The sequence below is a fragment of the Mauremys reevesii genome, linkage group 17 (assembly GCF_016161935.1).
Source record: "Mauremys reevesii isolate NIE-2019 linkage group 17, ASM1616193v1, whole genome shotgun sequence".
Lineage (NCBI taxonomy): Eukaryota > Metazoa > Chordata > Testudines > Geoemydidae > Mauremys > Mauremys reevesii.
In genome coordinates this window covers 25,419,011-25,435,727 of record NC_052639.1, presented here as the reverse complement: position 1 = coordinate 25,435,727, position 16,717 = coordinate 25,419,011, and positions in this window count along the sequence as shown.

Here is a 16,717-nt window from a genome sequence, read left to right as displayed (position 1 = left end):
GTTACAGAGAGAGGAGCTGTGACTTCCCCAAGGTCACTAAACAGGTCCATGACAGAGCCAGGAACAGATCCTGTTAACTCCCGAGCCCCGTCACTGCAGCTTGGAAAGGTCCCCAGTGCACACTGTAGGAAGAGCTGTGCAGAGATTGCAAATGAGCTGCTCTGCCAAGACAGCCTGCACATCCATGGACAAACCACCTCGCTGGGGTGTGTCACCTGGGTCAGAAGAAGTCAGTGTCCAGTCCTGTGGGGCTGTGCTCCTGGCTCATACCTCCAGCACTCACTGCTGCCCCTCCGTTACCAGCTGCACCGTTCAGTCAGCCTCAGGCCTCAGGAGGTCACAGCCCCTCTCCCCACCCCAAACCTTCAAACTGGGACATGGTGCAGCAGTGCCAGAGTGCACTAGTGTAAATTCTGTCTACACTAAGGGTTTGCACCAGTGCCTAAAACAGCAGTGTGGCAGAGACCTTCAGAAACAGCAGTACGGTGGCACTAGAACCTATTTCTAGCTCGGTCACAGACAGCCTGGGTGACCTTGGACACGTCAATGTTTCTCCTCCCAACTTTAGTCTCTTTATCCAACTGCCCACTCACTGGGGTCTCCTCTCTCCAGAGCTGCTCACCACTAAAATCTGTGTGGGTGTCCCCAGAGCTAAGGCAGTTCAGCTCTGGAACAGTCTTACAAGGGGCTGGGGAGTCTCTTTCCCTGGAAGTTTTTAAGAACAAATAGGACAATGCTCTGTCAGAGATAATCTACATATACTTGGTCCTGCCTCAGCAGAGAAAGCTGGACTTGATGACATCTTGAGGTCCTGTCTAGCCCTACATTTCTAGGATGCGATGCAATATATACATATAAAAACACAACATACAGAATAAAACTCACCACAACATAATGTCAGGCAAATTCAGGGGGACAAAAAACACAACCTACACTCCACAGCATAAAATGACAATACAAAGGAAAAGAAAGCAACACGATGCGAACTATGACATCCTAGGACAAAAGTACACAATGGAAAACAAGCTGAGGCAAAACAATTCACCATAAAACTGCTACACAACATGGTGCGATCACAGTTCCAAATGGCACCATGCAAAACAGCTCAGCGTAGAACATGACGCAGCACAAAAGAGAATTATTTCAATGTAGGCCTGGAAGGGATCTTGAGAAGTCATCTACTCCAGCCCGCTGTGTTGAGGCAGGACCAAGTATCCCTAGACATTCGCAGACTGGCGTATCTCTAACCTGGTCTTAAAAACCTCCAATGAAGGAAATTCCACAGCCTCCCTTGGAAGCCAATGCAAGGCAAACACAGACCAAAACAATGCTGTACACACACACGCTGGGCTTGCGGTTAAGGGGGGAGGCAAGAATTGAAACAATCTGGGTTCAGTTCCCAGTTTTGCCGCAAATTCTCCACGCAAACTTGTTAGACACCGGTGGCTGGCCCGTACCACTGACTTGGACCCACACGGCTCAGGCTGTGGGGCTGTTTAATTGTCATGTAGACGTTCCGGCTTGGGCTGCAGCCCAAGGTCTGGCACACTCCCACCTCGCCGGGTCCTAAGGTGAAAAGAGACAAATTCATATTACAATTAAGGCACAAATACTCAACAGCGAGGTTGATTCACCACAGGAACAAGTTACCAAGGAAAGTGGTGGATTCTCCGTCTCGTGACGTCATTTCATGAAGACTAGATGCCTTTCTGGAATGTGTTTACCCCAAAAGTAGCTAGTGTGTCATACAGGAGGCCTGTGATATGCCGGGGTCAGATTAGATGCTCTAATGGTCTCTTCTGGCAATAAAGTCGACTAATTTCTTTAAAACTGCATTGGGAGTTTACCTTGGGAGCAGCGTCTGATGTTTTCCTGTCTAGCCAGCTTGCTTCCTAGAACGAATGCTCCTTGAGTGGGGTGATCCACAGGGAGTAGCTCAAACCTCCAAAGTGCCTGGCCAGGGGCAGGACATTAGCACAGCAAGGGTGGGGTGTGGCAGTGACATCACAAAGGCCTTTTGCAGAACCTCAGACTATTGGCCAAAGGTGGTGGGGAGGTGGTGACCTCACAGAGAGATGCTGACATCAGCCAGGCAGGACAGGGGCGAGGGGCCAGGGAAACCTCAGAGACCCTGTGGCTTTGCTTCAGCAAGTCTCCCTCTCCAGGTCTCTCTTTGAGGACTGGGGGAATATTGGGGTTCACGTACCTGAGCGCCAGGAGGAACCTCTTTCGAGTTTTCTCCTTCCCTTTTAGTGATTTTACTTGAAAACAGCCGACCCTGTTTAGACGGTAAGAGCCTCCTCGAGGGAAGGGGTGTCCTGGGGGTGTCACAGTTCAGATGCCGGTGCTCCCCCGTTCAAGGAAGTTCCCGCCACCCTGATCTGTATTCGCAGGGTGGGAGAGAGCAGCATCCACAGCAGTGATTTGCTCCTGGCTGCTGGAGCAGAGCAGCAGGCTCAGCTGTCAGAACTTCCTGGAGCTATGAAAGGGGAGAGGCCCATGGCTCTGTAGCAGGACTGCAGGGCAGGCGAGTTCACAGAGGGTATTGTGGGATACTGGCAGAGGCCAGTTATGGTGATATAATGAACAGCAGTGTCTACACTGACACTCTGTCACTTTAAGTTTGCTGCAAAAAGCTCTACTGTTCTCATTGAAGTGGTTTTATTTTGCCACCAAAACAGGGCAGTTTTGTTGCCAAACGTGGCATTGCAGTGTGTACACCAGCCAAAAGCTGCTGACCGAGGGAGCGTTGTGTGTTTTTCACACACCAGAGCAATATAATTCTGCTGAAATAACTTTGTAGTGCAGATCTGGCCAAAGATTCACACACACACAGCTTGCAAGGAAAACCTCACCTGCTCCTCTGCTTTGTGGGGCCAGGTGGGGCCCAGGAGTCAGGTGTGAGCAGACACTGTACCTTAGTCACAGGCAGGCTCTATGGTTTAGCTGGTTAAAGTACCTGTTTTGTAAACAAGAGATCCTGGGTTCAACTCCCAGTGGTGCCTTGTTGAGATGTTTTGAGAGCACCTGGTATTGGCTACTGTCAGAAGACAAAATACAGAGCTAGATGGACCTTTGGTCTAGCCCAGTGTGGTTTTTCTTATGGTTTAAATTACACTCACAGGCACTGATAATAGAATTACTGAAAGTTTGGGATTTAAGAGCTGATAGGTCAGTGGGCCAAGCCCTCGTGGATGAACCCCTCCCTCTGGGACAGAGGCAGGTTTGGGCTCTCGCACCAAATGCTCATTGTGGCTGCCAGAATCTGTGGGCAGCTCATTTAGTTTCCACCCAGGGTTGAGTCCCTGGTTCACACATCGAGGATAACAACCCTTTGTTTCTCCTGCCCCAATAACATGGAGACTGGGAATGAAGTGATCATTTCGGCAAGCAACCCAACCTATTTCCAACATACTGTAAATCCACATGCAGACTCATACACGAAACCTTGCAAGAAAATCTTCCTGAGGGGGTCTGAAGCATCTGCTGCTGGAGGGAAGGAGGGAGCTGTGGGTTGGGATTGAGGAGCAGCGTGAGGAGCGGGGGGCCTGTGGATTGGGATTGAGGGGCACTGGGAATAGAAGGGGCCTGTGGGTTGGGATTGAGGGGCACTGGGAATAGGAGGGGGCTGTGGGTTGGGACAGAGGAGAAGGGTGAAGAGGAGCAGGCTCTGGTTGGGAGTGAGGCTGGGGACTGGGTCCCAATACTAAAATTTAGGGTTTAGATCAATGTTAGGACAGGGTGGCAGTGGAGGGATGAGTGAGTCCCTAGTCAACACAGTGAGTACGGTGCCTTCTTATTTTCCCCCTTTTCCACCCAGGCAGGCAGGTGAACTCTACAGAGGCACCTCTGGGCTTGCACTGACTAAGGACAACAGCTGTGAGTGGGGTGGGAGAGGGGATGGCTCATGTTAAAGGACTTTTGGTTGCTGGACTTATGAACCGTAGGGAGAAGGACACTGCCCAGCTTATTTGGGGGTGGGTCTTTCCCTCATGGTTTATGTTTATGTGTTGGGGCTGCTGACATGACTTCTGCTAACCCTGGGCTTACATTGCAGTGTAGACATACCCTGAGAGGGCATCTAGACTGTGATAAAATCCCTGTGGCCCGGCTGGCCTGGATGATCTGATTTGGGCTCCTGGGGCTTAGACTGGAGCCCAGGCTCGGAGACCCTCACCCCTCGTGGGGTCTTGGAGGCTGGGCTGAAGCCCAAGTGTCTACACTGTAATTTTATAACCCTGCAGCACAAGCCCCACAAGCCTGAATCAACTGACCCAGGGTTTGAGAATAGTGACTTGGGTGTGTTAATGGCAGTGTAGACATAATGCTAGGCTATGTCCACACTGCAATGAAACACCCAGGGCTGTCCCGTGCCAGTGCAGGCTCCCAGGCTAGGGCCATGGGGTGGTTAATTTGCACTGTAGACATCTCAGCTCAACCTCAATATCAGGTTCTGGGAGCCCTCAAAGTTGGGAGGGAGTTTAGCAAAGTGAAAAAGGTAAAATGGCAGTGGAGTATTGCCTGGAGTCAATGGCATTTCTCCATTGGTCTGTCTGCTTTGGGACAGGGACAATAACATGTCCTGCTGCTTTCGTTATTTCAAAGGGCGGTTTAGGATTTTCATTCTCACACACGGTGCACGAAGCAGGACTCAATCCTGGGTGGAAACTAAATGAGCTGCCCACAGATTCTGGCAGCCACAATGAGCATTTGGTGTGAGATCCCAGACCTGCCCCTGTCCCAGAGGGAGGGGGGTCATCTGTGATGGGCTGGAACACTGACCTATCAGCTCTTAACTCCCAAACTTTCAGTAACTCTGTTATCAGTGCCTGTGAGTGTAATTTAAACCATAGAAACAGCCACCCTGGGCTGGACCAAAGGCCCACCTAATGCTGTATTTTGTCCTCTGACAGCAGCTATTATCAGGTACCCAAAGAGTTACTCAACAAGGCACCACTGGGAGTTGAACTCAGGATCTCTTGTTTAGAAGGTAGGTGCTTTAGCCAGCTAAGCCATGGTGCCTACCTAGAGCTAAGGCACAGTGATGCCCACAGCTGACTCCCTGACAGCTCCACCAGGGCCTGACACGCTTTGCATGTGTTTGGATTCTGCAAAGCAGAGAAGCAGGTGAGCTTTTCCTTGCAAGCTGTGTGTGTGTGTGTGTGTGTGTGTGTGTGTGTGTGTGTGTGTGTGTGTGTGTGTGTGAGAATCTTTGGCCATGTCTGCACTACAAAGTTATTTCAGCATCATTATATTGCTCAGGTGTGTGAAAAACACACAATGCTCCCTCGGTTGGCAGCTTGTGGCTGGTACACACACTGCAATACCACGTCTGGCGACAAAACTGCTCTGTTTTGGTGACAAAATAAAAACACCTTGACGAGAGGTCTAGAGCTTTTTGCAGCAAACTTAAAAAGACAAATTGTCAGTGTAAATGCTGCTGGTCATTATATCACCATGACTGGCCTCCACCAGTATCCCACCATGCCTGCCGTGAACTTGCCTGCCCTGCATTCCTGCTACAGAGGCTGGGCCTCTCCCATTTCATAGCTCCAGAAAGTTCTGACAGTTGAGTCACCATCTGGAGGGAGGAATAGCTCAATGGTTTGTACATTGGCTTGCTAAACCTCAGGTTATGAGTTCAATCCTTGAGGGGGCCATTTAGGGATTGGGGCAAAAAACTGTCTGGGGAGTGGTCCTGCTTTGAGCAGGGGGTTGGACTAGATGATTTCTTGAGGTCCTTTCCAACTCTGATATTCTATGATTCTACACTGGGATTAGGTTGATATAACTGCATTGCCAGCCTAAGTAATGTAATTACACCAACCAAATTTTGTAGTGTAGACCTGTCCAAAGAATCACACACACACCTTGGGAGCAAAACTTCAGCTGCTCCTCTGCTTTACACAATCCAAACAGGAGCAACACTTGTCAGGTCCCAGTGGGGATTGGCAGAGAGTCAGGTGTGGGCAGACACGATGCTTTAAATAACAGCAGGTACCATGGCTTAGCTGGTTAAAGTGCCTGTTTTGTAAACAGAAGATCCTGGGTTCAACTCCGAGTGCTGCCTTGAGGAGTGGCTTTGGGAGACCTGGTATTGGCTACTGTGAGAAAACAAGATTCAGAGCTGGATAGACTCCTATGCTGCCCCTTCCTCCTGCTCTCCTCCCTCACTTCCCTTACGGTCATTACAAAGTGGCAAGGCAGAGCCCTCCCATTTTTAAAAGTCCTGGGGTGGTGTTCCCCCCTGTTCAGGCCCCCCTGGGGCCCTGCACTTCACACAGCTCTCCCTGATTTCAGCTGTTAGTGAGGGAGCCTCACTGCTAGCGCAGACTGGGCAGTTTCTTGCATGAGAGACACTCTCCCAAAGCAGGACTAATGCTTAGAGCTGGTTATCAGTGATTTCAGATCTGTTGGTCTGCAGCAAGACTCTCCATTGAGTCTTAACCAGCTCTGTTATTACACAGGGAAGAACAAAAGGGTGAAATGGTGCCTGGAACCCTTAAGAAGAATCCACCCCACCAAGTACCAACACTTGTTGCTATCCGCTCTCAGCTCAGTTTTGGGGTCACTCCTTGCCTTTATCAACCTGGGGGGGCTCAGAAAATCATAGCAAGCATGTTCTCCAGTGGTGCAATTAGTTAGTGCACAGTACTTATAGAGCAGTGCTGAGGAGCTATGCTGAGGTTGTGAGTTCAAGCTGCACCTGGAGCACTGGTTTCCATTAACCAAGTGGCATCACCCCCTCATTTGGTCCTGTGGAATGTAGAATTCCAGCCCTGGGACACGGAGGAGAGGAGACAAACACGCTCCCTTCAATTATTACCTCCTCTCTAGAGCACAGGTCAGAATCTACAATCCTTTCTCCCCCCCCACCCCAGCCCCTGTGCCAGGATCCCTCAAGCAGAGCCTGGAGTCCTGCCTGGCGTCTGTACTATTGACAAACTCTAAGTGACAGGGACAAAACACTCAAATCCCGCCTGGTGCGGGGAGCCAGGTTTGCTCTTCAAATTCTGTCGTTGGTACATTTCCAAGTCTGGGAATGTCCCACAACAGCATTGAATGGGAAGCTGCCTGCAGAACAGTTACAGTGCACAGAGCTCCTGTGGAGGAGGGGTGGGAATTAGTAACATTTTGAAGATCGTTTGGGAAATGAGCCTTTGCTGACAAGGTTTGTCTCTGTTCATATTTCACCTTCAGGTGTTATGTTGAGGGATCTTTAATATATTTTTGTGAGGTTAACAACTATCTCCTCAACTTTATTTACTCAACTTAAAAATTGATGTCACTTGATTTTTGCATCTCCCTGTGAAAATACAACTGACACGTGTGGCTTTCTACAGGGGGTCATGATGTTAAAGTTGGGGAAATCAGGTCTTTGTACTTCTGTGGAGGGGGGGTTGCTTTTTTACAGCTGAATCACTGCCAGGCACACCGGGCAGTTAGCTGCACCCACTGTCCTTGCCGGGGCCCCTGCTGAACCCTGGGCGGCTGCACTGCCGTGCTGGAGTGACTCTGCAGGGGGAGAAGCTGCTGTGGAGCAAGGTAGAGCAGGTGCAGGAAGGAGACGGGGTCACTATTCACATTCTGAACTGCACAATTTTCCAAATTTGGGAATAGATTCATAGACTTAAGGTCAGAAGGGACCATTATGATCATCTAGTCTGACCTCCTGCACAATGCAGGCCACAGAATCTCACCCACCCACTCCTGTAACAAACCCCTAACCTATGTCTGAGTTACTGAAATCCTCAAATCGTGGCTTAAAGACTTCAATGTGCAGGGAATCCTCCAGCAAGTGACCCGTGCCCCACGCTGCAGAGGAAGGCGAATGTCCGAGAACAATTCTAAGGGGAAGGTGAACGCAGAGCAGTGACACTGGAGATGCCCAGACCTCCAATGGGGGCAGCGTAGAAATTAATATTGGGAAGATCATTTGTGAAATTAGTCGTCACTGACAAGCTTTGTCTCTGTTCCTATTTCACGCAATGGTGTTAGTTAGAGGCATCAGGACAGGTTTTTACTATATTAATTAAACACTTAATTTTATTTACCCAAGCCAAAAACTTAGTGTCACTTATTTGTTCTCTGTCCTAGCAAGAATGAATTGAATTTCATGACTTTCTGGAAAGTGCAGCGAGATGAAATGTGGGGAATTCAGTCTGTGTGTTTGCGAGCTGATGTTTTCCTCTCACAGGTCAGTGCCTTCATTGAAATACCAAGAGGGATCTAAGGGCTGGTGTACGCTGGGCACTGAACTGACAGAGCGACGTCTCTCAGGGTGTGAATCCCTCCCCAAACCCATAGAGTTAAGGTGACCTAAGCCCTGGTTAGATAGTGGTAAAGAAAAGGAAGAATTGTTCTGTCAATGCAGCTATTACAGGGATGGGAAAACCCTCCAGTCACTGTCTACTCCAAAGTGCTATAGCAATGCCACAGCAGCATTTTAAGTGTAGACAGAGTGAAGCTAGATCTGGCTCCAATTTGCACTGTGGATGCTCAGGCACTAAGACTACAATAATAACAACAACAGCACAGTGCTTGCGTAGTTGGCAGGATTTAAACCTGCATGAGGTGACCCCAAGGGATTTCTAGTCCATCGCCTTAACCACTCGGCCACAACTACTTGATGTACAGCTGTTCCACTGCATGATGATTCAGTTCTCACTGAATTGTCACTTCAAATTGTTTGCTCAGACCAGCTTCCCAGCACACTCACGGCTGCGCATCAGTGTAAGTGTGTCCTGGGCTGAACAGTGAGAATTCCTGCCCATTTCCCTTCTGGCTGGAGCAGGCTGAGAGTGTGTTTGTGTTAATGGCATTGCTGTAGATTGTTGTTCATTCCCACTCTGACAATACAGGGAATAAGGGAATCTCTCTGATTTACCCTAACTACTTTTGTTGTTACAGTGGATGAAATGACATTTCCCCTATCCCTGCCCTGTTCCTGCTCTTTGTTATAGTTCAATATATTTTAACTGAGGAAAATGATAATAAAAATATCTGCTCTCCAGCAAAACTTGAAGCAACATCAAAGCAACGGGGAATGAAACAATTTGTTCCCGAAGGGGGAACTTGATGACTAACAATTGCTTTGAAATGGGGGAACAGTCAAACCGTGACGCTCAGGCTTTGGCCACCCCTAATCAAGGCATTTCTCACATTCTCTCCCATGTGGCTTGTCTGATGTCTAATAGGGAACGTCCTCTGATTGAAGCTTTTCCCAAATGCAGAGCATGTGTAGGGTCTCTCTCCACTGTGGATTCTACGATGTCTGACAAGGTTTGAGCTGTCAATGAAGGTTTTCCCACACTCAGAGCATGTGTAGGGTCTCTCTCCTGTGTGGATTCTACGATGTCTGCTCAGGCTAGGGCTCTGTTTGAAGCTTTTCCCGCACTCAGAGCATCCATAAGGTTTCTCACCTGTGTGGATTATCTGAGGTGTGATAAGGGCTGACGTCCGACTGAAGCATTTCCCGCACTCAGAGCACGTGTAGGGTTTCTCTCCTGTGTGGATTCTCTGATGAGCGACAAGGGCATATCTCCAACTGAAGCGTTTCCCACACTCAGAGCATCCATAAGGTTTCTCATCCGTGTGGATTCTCCTATGTGTGATAAGGTAGGAGCTCCGACTGAAGCTTTTCCCACACTCAGAGCACATGTAGGGTCTCTCTCCTCTGTGGATCCCCTGATGTGTGAAAAGGTCTGAACTCCCATTGATGCTTTTCCCACACTCATGCCATGTGTAGTGTGTCTCTTCCAAGTTGATTCTCTCGTGTGTAATAAGGTCTGAGAGGCTACTCAGGTTTTCCTCTGGCCTCTGCTGAGACTCACAGGCTTTTGCTTTTTCTGGGAGTGCACAACTCTCGGAAACATTCCCTTTGGGTCTTCCTGATAATGTCCTATGTGGTTCTACTTGCTCAGCATCTTCCTACTGGGGATTCTCCTCATTCTCACTCACCATCCCAACACCTGATGGGAGACAGAGAGAATCCAGACATAGGTCACTCCCTGCGCTGGAGAGAAAGGAAATCTCAGAGACAAGAAGGGAAAAGGAGATGAACAAACCAAAATACGTGTGGGAGAGATCAAACCTATCAGGAGCTCATTTTCCTCAAACCCTTCCCCAGATGAGAGAGGAAGGGATCAGTTCTGGGTGTGCATCTCACCACAACACTCAGGGGAAAGTGAGATTGGGAGGGACCTGCTGCCAGTTGTCAGTTAGGGTAGGTGGGAAGCCATGAGTGACATCTGCCTAATGATTCCACATCTGAAGGGAACAATCCTGAACTTGCAGAGCTCACAAGGTCTTTGTAGGGCATCCCAAATGTTTCCTGTATTCATGGAGAGTTTTTGAGTTGGTTTAACCAATCCCTCACCTGTGCAGGCAGCTCTCGGGAGCACTTCTTTCTCAGAGCCCTGGCGGTCTGGGACCCACGGCTCTTCCCCTCGTTCCAGCTGCGAGATCACATCAGGTTTGGAATTTAGAAACCCTACGCCAGGCAAAGAAAACAAGGGAGGTCAGTGGAATTTGTGGGATACTTGTCACAAAGAATAGTCCACGGTTTTAACCGCAGCTCATTTTTAAGCAGTAACGTCCCAAGGCCAGCTTCCTTGGCTCAAAGTGGCAGGAGAGTTATTATTATTATAAATCATATGTATTACCTTAGTGCCTAAGGACCAGCTAACAGTGGGTCCCCATTGTGCTAGGCAAAGTACAAACACAGAATAGTAGATGGCCCATGCCCTAAACGATTTACAATCTAACTAGACAAGACAACCACAGAATGGGGGAAGGGGTAGAACCACCCGATAACGAAATAGATATTAAGATGCTTAAAGAAAATTTAGTTTGATAGCATCCTGTCTGGCAAGAAATCACTTATCAACAGTTGTGGTACCCTCATTTCTGTATTGTTTTATCTTTATGTCCACCACTTTTCTGGTTCTGTAATTTTTCTGCCAGCGGTATAATTAATTTTGCTGGGTGTAAGTTAATTAGGATAGTAGGATATAATTGGTTAGGTAATTATGTTGCAATACGTTAGGACTGGTTAGTTACATTTCAGTAAAATGATTGGTTAAGGTGTAGCTGGGAATATGACTATATAAACTGGGGTCAAACAGGAGGGGGAAGGGAAATTGGAATCAGGTTTATTAATGGGGGAAATGGGAACAGGGACACAGACAAGGCTCTGTGGCCTCAGAGCTGAGAAGGGGGATGCAGGCTAAACGCTCTGCGGCCTCAGAGCTGGGAACGGCACACTGGGGAACAGACTCTCTGGGCGTACAGCGATGAGCCCGACTGGTGTGAAGGGCTTCGGAATCTGCTTGCTTGGAAATAACCCCAATAAACATCGCACTATCTGCCCTTCGGACTTCTGGTCTTTTGCTGCTTGCTGTCTGCGTGACAAGAACCAGGGAAGTGGGCGGGGAGGGAAAGCCCTCTAACAAAACTGACACGACCTGATAACCAAGAGGTGAGCCTTAGGGGAAGGTTTTAATACACTTTGTAACTGATGAGTGATTCCCACAAGGTCGGATGAGGGTGCAATGGTAAATACACATTTAGATCCTTTTCTTGTTTTATCTCTTTTCCCATAAGGCTTAACATCTGGCGCAGTGTCATGGATGCACAGGATCTGTGCAATGCCCTGGCTTTTAAACAGTCCTTGGGAGGTGCCCCTTGAGTGCGCTGGACCCCAAGGGGTCCCACTCTTCCACAAGGAGAGACCATGTAGCTTCAACACTTGAGACTGAGCCTCTGGATTCAACACTCCTATTTCAACCTGTGAGCTCTGCCAGCAGGTCCAGCTGAACGACACTCCTGTTCAGAGACTGCTCCTCATTCATGCTTCAATGCACCTCAGCAAGTTTTTGCTGTGACACTGGGCAGACTGTTAAAATATAGCAGGGTTTATTAGTCAACTGAAACACAGCATTAGAAAGGCTTTAGATTAGGACAGAGAAGCAAAGAAGACAATATAGTCCATATTGGCCAATGCTCTTGAGCCAGGCTGCTGTTAAAAAAATCCCCTCCATAAAAGTATTAAGCGTAGTCTTGAAGCCAGATATGTCTTTTGCCCCCAATACTCCCCTTGGAAGGCAAGACTAAACTCCCTAGTGTCCACTTGATAGCCACTGGTTCTTCTTCTTCTCCACGGCATCGCTCGTGGAGAACAAGGACCTGCAAATCTACAGTCGTACTCTATCTTTGTTTCAAGAATGAAAACAAACTAGCGCCTCAGAGGACTGAACGGATTTCAGCTGATGGACAGCTTTCCTCAGTGTTTGTACATTTTAACAGGAATATATTGAATGATTAAATTCATTTCACGTCCCCGTTCAGCGGAACTCCTGAACATACAGGAGATGGATATGAAAATATAGATCACTTAAAAAAGAGGACATGTAAGAGAGCAGCTGGACTTGAACCAAAGACCTCTCAATCCGCCCTCAAATGCACCACCACTGAGTTCCCTGAGGCAGTGTTGGAGCCAGTGATCTTGAAGAGTATGAAGGGGACACTTATTTCAAAGAGCTTCTCTTCCATTCCCAGACATAAGTGGTTTTAAAAATGGAGTTTCATTACATTTTCTATGTGCATGTAAACACCACAGCTTGCACAATCCCCACAACTGCTCAGTCTCACCAGAGCACAATAACTTTGGAGGCCCCACACCCAGCTACCCAGCTCTGCAGCCTTTAACCTCTTCAGCAGTTCTCCAATGCCTTAAAGCCACAGGGCACAGCATGGAATTTGACCCCATTAATCCTAAATCAATTTGGATGAAAAATCTTTGCAAAAATAGTTCGTTTTCCAAACCAAAAGCATCTCCCGTTTGTGGCGTCCCCTTAAAGTGTCTCTTTGCACACAAAGAGGAGACACTTTAATTTGGAAACGAGATAAGATGCTTCAGTCAGGGTAAGCAGTTGCTCCCCTTCATGATTGAAAGATCATAAAATGCCAGTCAAATTGACTCTTTCAGCCCTTACACAGCAGACCCCACTGACGGCAACTAACCGGGGCCGGGTGGAGCCAGCTCACCTTATCAAACCTTCCCATACCCGGGGGAACGGGAAAGTGCGAGGCTGCAGCGCCACCTAGCGGCCACAGGACAAATCGCCGGCTGCTGCACCTGTGGGCACTGGGAGTTCGCTTAACATGGAAAGCTGCCTAATGCAAGGTTGGCAAAACGGGGGTCTGCTGCACTACATCATCATCTGCAATGACTCAACCCGATAGGACACCTCCTGTGATACGCTGCTACTAGTGACCCTCTCAAACAGGTCCCCACAGCTCCCCAGCCTCCCCCCACCAGGAGGCAGCTAGGAGAGGCTTGTTACACTGCTCTACAGCCAAAATGCTTCTGAAATAAATGGAGTCCAACTTTACTAATTCTGGGTCACTGAGAACGAAAATGATGCTTAAAATTCTTGATTGGCTCTAGTTTTCAAGATATGCTATTGGGTCAGTATTTATGACCCTTGACTTGGGAATGGCGGAGGATAAGTGAGTTATAAAGGGACGGGATCTCAATTTAAACCAGTAATGACTAAAATCCATCTTTGACTGGATCTATGAATAAATCTATGAATGGCTTTGGACAGTACTTGCTTTTTAGGCAAAACAATGAAGGATACAGTCTGAAGCTGGTATTGCCTCATACATGATATGAATTGCATCATGTTATTCCTAGAAGTCATGGATGATGCAATCATAATGAAGCTGAACCAATTGCCCTATATCAGGTCTAGAAATCATACAGCGTCTTGCTCTCTTATTTGTCAGTGTTTGATTTTGCAAAGGGACCCATTTCTCTTTAGCCAAAGTGAGCAGAGATGCCTCGTACTTGTGTGAACAGTGCAGATAACTTGTGCTATGTTTGTGGTGAAGTGACTTTTGCATCACAAAAGTGCAGTATAAACACTATGGTTAAGAAAGCCTATCACTTTTCTTTTGGCTGCAAAATTGGAGATCAGGTGTGTGTTGGAAGCAATGAGTGTGGCAATCTCAGTGAACCGACGGAGGGTGATGGTGGTCAGAGAGAGACAACGGAAGATTAAAGGGGCAACGATGGGCATAGCGATGATGATTGTGTTGTATTTCATTCCTTAGAGCTGGTGCCACGGCTGTCCCTTTAGCCTTGTAGTTTACCAAGAGTAAAACTAAATATCTGTTGAGATACAAGGGAGAGTCTGTGTCCATTCCTGCTAGCTGCACAGGGGTTTGACATTGCTGCTTTCAATCCTCCGGCCCTGCCGAGACAAGGAACAATTCAGGCGGTCACTGAACTGAAGGAGGGAGATGATTTTCTGACAGGGAGGGACGGCTCCTCTTAAAGGTGTTTGGCAGGCAGCCTCCTTCCCAGGTCTGTCCCGACAACACCCAGTTGAAAAGGGACTCTCCTCAGCCCTTCTCAGCCCGGTGAAAACGAGCGAGTGAGTGAGCGTGGGGGAGAGCGAGCGACGGAGAGAGATGGATTGAGCGGGCCGGGACCTCGGTGAAGGGGCAGGATGAGGGTGTTCAGTTTTGTTGGGTCAGAAAGTTGGCAACCCCAGATCCAGGGGAAACAACTCAAACACCCAACGAGTCTGGCCAGGGGCAGGACATCAGCTTTGAGGGGAGGGGTGGGTGTGGCAGTGACATCACAAAGGCCTTTTGCAGGAACTCGGCCTATTGGGCAAAGGTGGTGGGGAGCGGGTGACCTCACAGAGAGACCCCGACATCAGCCGGGCAGGACAGAGGTGAAGGGCCAGGCCAGTCTCTGAGACCTCCCGGCTTTGCTGCCGCAAGTCTCCTTCGCGAGGTCTCTCCTCGAGGGCTGAGAGAGAATTAGGATTCACGGATGTGAGCATGAGGAGGAACCTCTGTGGAGTTTTCTCCTTTCCTCCCACTGACTGTGCCGAAAAGAAACTTCCCTTTGAGAAGGTAAGAGGCTCAGAGAGGTTTGGAACCTGTTCAGTCTGATCCACCTGGCGCAGGCAGCATTCTAGGCACAGACAGCACTGGCTTCAGGTGGCAGAATTTGATTTCCTCCCTAGGTTTTGATGATTGGAATCCCTGGGGACATTGGGGTGTATCCTTTTTGGTTTCCCTTTTCCTCTTTCCTCCCTCCTTTCGCCTCTTGCTTCTTTTTTCCCTTTTCCCAGCTTCCCTCCTTCTATCAAGGAGGGAAGTGTCTGGAGTGTGGGCAGGGGAGGGGGTTGCTCTCATTGCAGAGGTCCTCACCAAGAGGTGGGGCTGGATCTGAGAGTGATCCCCTGTGATGGTGACCTGGGCCGTCCTTTGGGACATCTGGTGAGACCCCTCAGCCTCCCGCCCCTCAGAGTCTCAGTGGTGATTGGCCGAGCAGGGGGCTATCGTGAGCGAGGAGACTCAGGTCCTTTTGGTCTTTTTTCAAATCAGGCAAAGAAGTCACAGCCGATCCAATGTACGGGATTAATCTTGCTGCTTCTCTCCATTAATTGTCTCTTAGCAGGTGATGATTTCCTCTAATGTTCTAGGTCTTCTAAAATCCTTGCTGAATAATTACTATGAACCCCTGTTGGTCTGTAGCTCACTTGAGAGCACTTTATTCTGATCAGTCAGCGTATGAAATTGAAGATCTGAGAGAGAGGTTGAAAGTCAGGAGCAGTGTTTCCTCTAATTTGCTATGTCCGTGTGCGGAATGAATTTTGCTGAGTGCACCAATACGGAGGTGAGGTGTGACACATCACCTGTCTATTGGTGCTCATTCCAAACTTCATTCTGCAGATGGATCGTGTGTGGCGGGGTGAGGCTGAAGGGTTGGGAGTGTGGAGGGGTCTGAGGTAGAGCAGTGGGTGGGGTGAAAGGGCTCTGTCTGGGGGAGCAGTGTGTGGGGTGGGGTTGGGGATGAGAGGCTGAGAGCTGGAGCAAAGCGTAGGCTTGCAGGTGTCTGAGGGCTCAGGCAAGTCATGAGGCCTCTGGGGTGGGGCTGAGAATAAGGGGCTTGGAGTGCAGGTTGCCCCAGGGAGAGAGGACTCCCCCACAGCTCTCTCACCACAGCAGATCAGGGTCAGGTGAGAGGGCACCTGTCTCCTGGCCACAGCAGCGCTGGTGGGGCTTGGCTGGGTCGGGCTGGGGCAGGGGGAGGGAACAGGATTTATTTTTCCTAAGTCAAAAGGAGGAAGGGATGGAGTTATGCTTCAGTTTTTACCTTATAAACTTAAGTCCTGTCTAACCTACAGGACACTATGGGAATAAGACACCATGTCATGTGGTGACATCACAAGAGCAGAGTATGTGAGAACTACAGCAACTGAGAGGGTGGGGGGTTAGAATCAGATTGTTTCAAATGCTGCATTCGTCGGCTGACATTTAACAGCAACGCTTAGCTAACACAATGGAGAAAGGAATTCTCTGCTAAAGATTCAACCTGCCCCTTTGGCCAACTCCACCCCTTCCCTGACCGGAGTGTGCTCAGAACAGCCCTCCCCCCCACACTCACACCATCACCCCCCACACAAGCCCACAGCTGGGAACCCAGCACAAAGCAAGGGAGGGAGTTGCTTGGCTTATTTTACTTTTTACTTTGCAAAAGGTTTTTTAAAAAGCATTTTCTGCTCCTGTTCCCCATGATGGAGAAGCAGATGGTTGTGGAGAAGGGGATCTGCGAGTGGTGGAGTCGGGAACTTGGGGCGAGGCAGTGGGAGGGGAGTGTGTGAGGGGGGAAGGGGCAGTCGGGGTGAAGGGA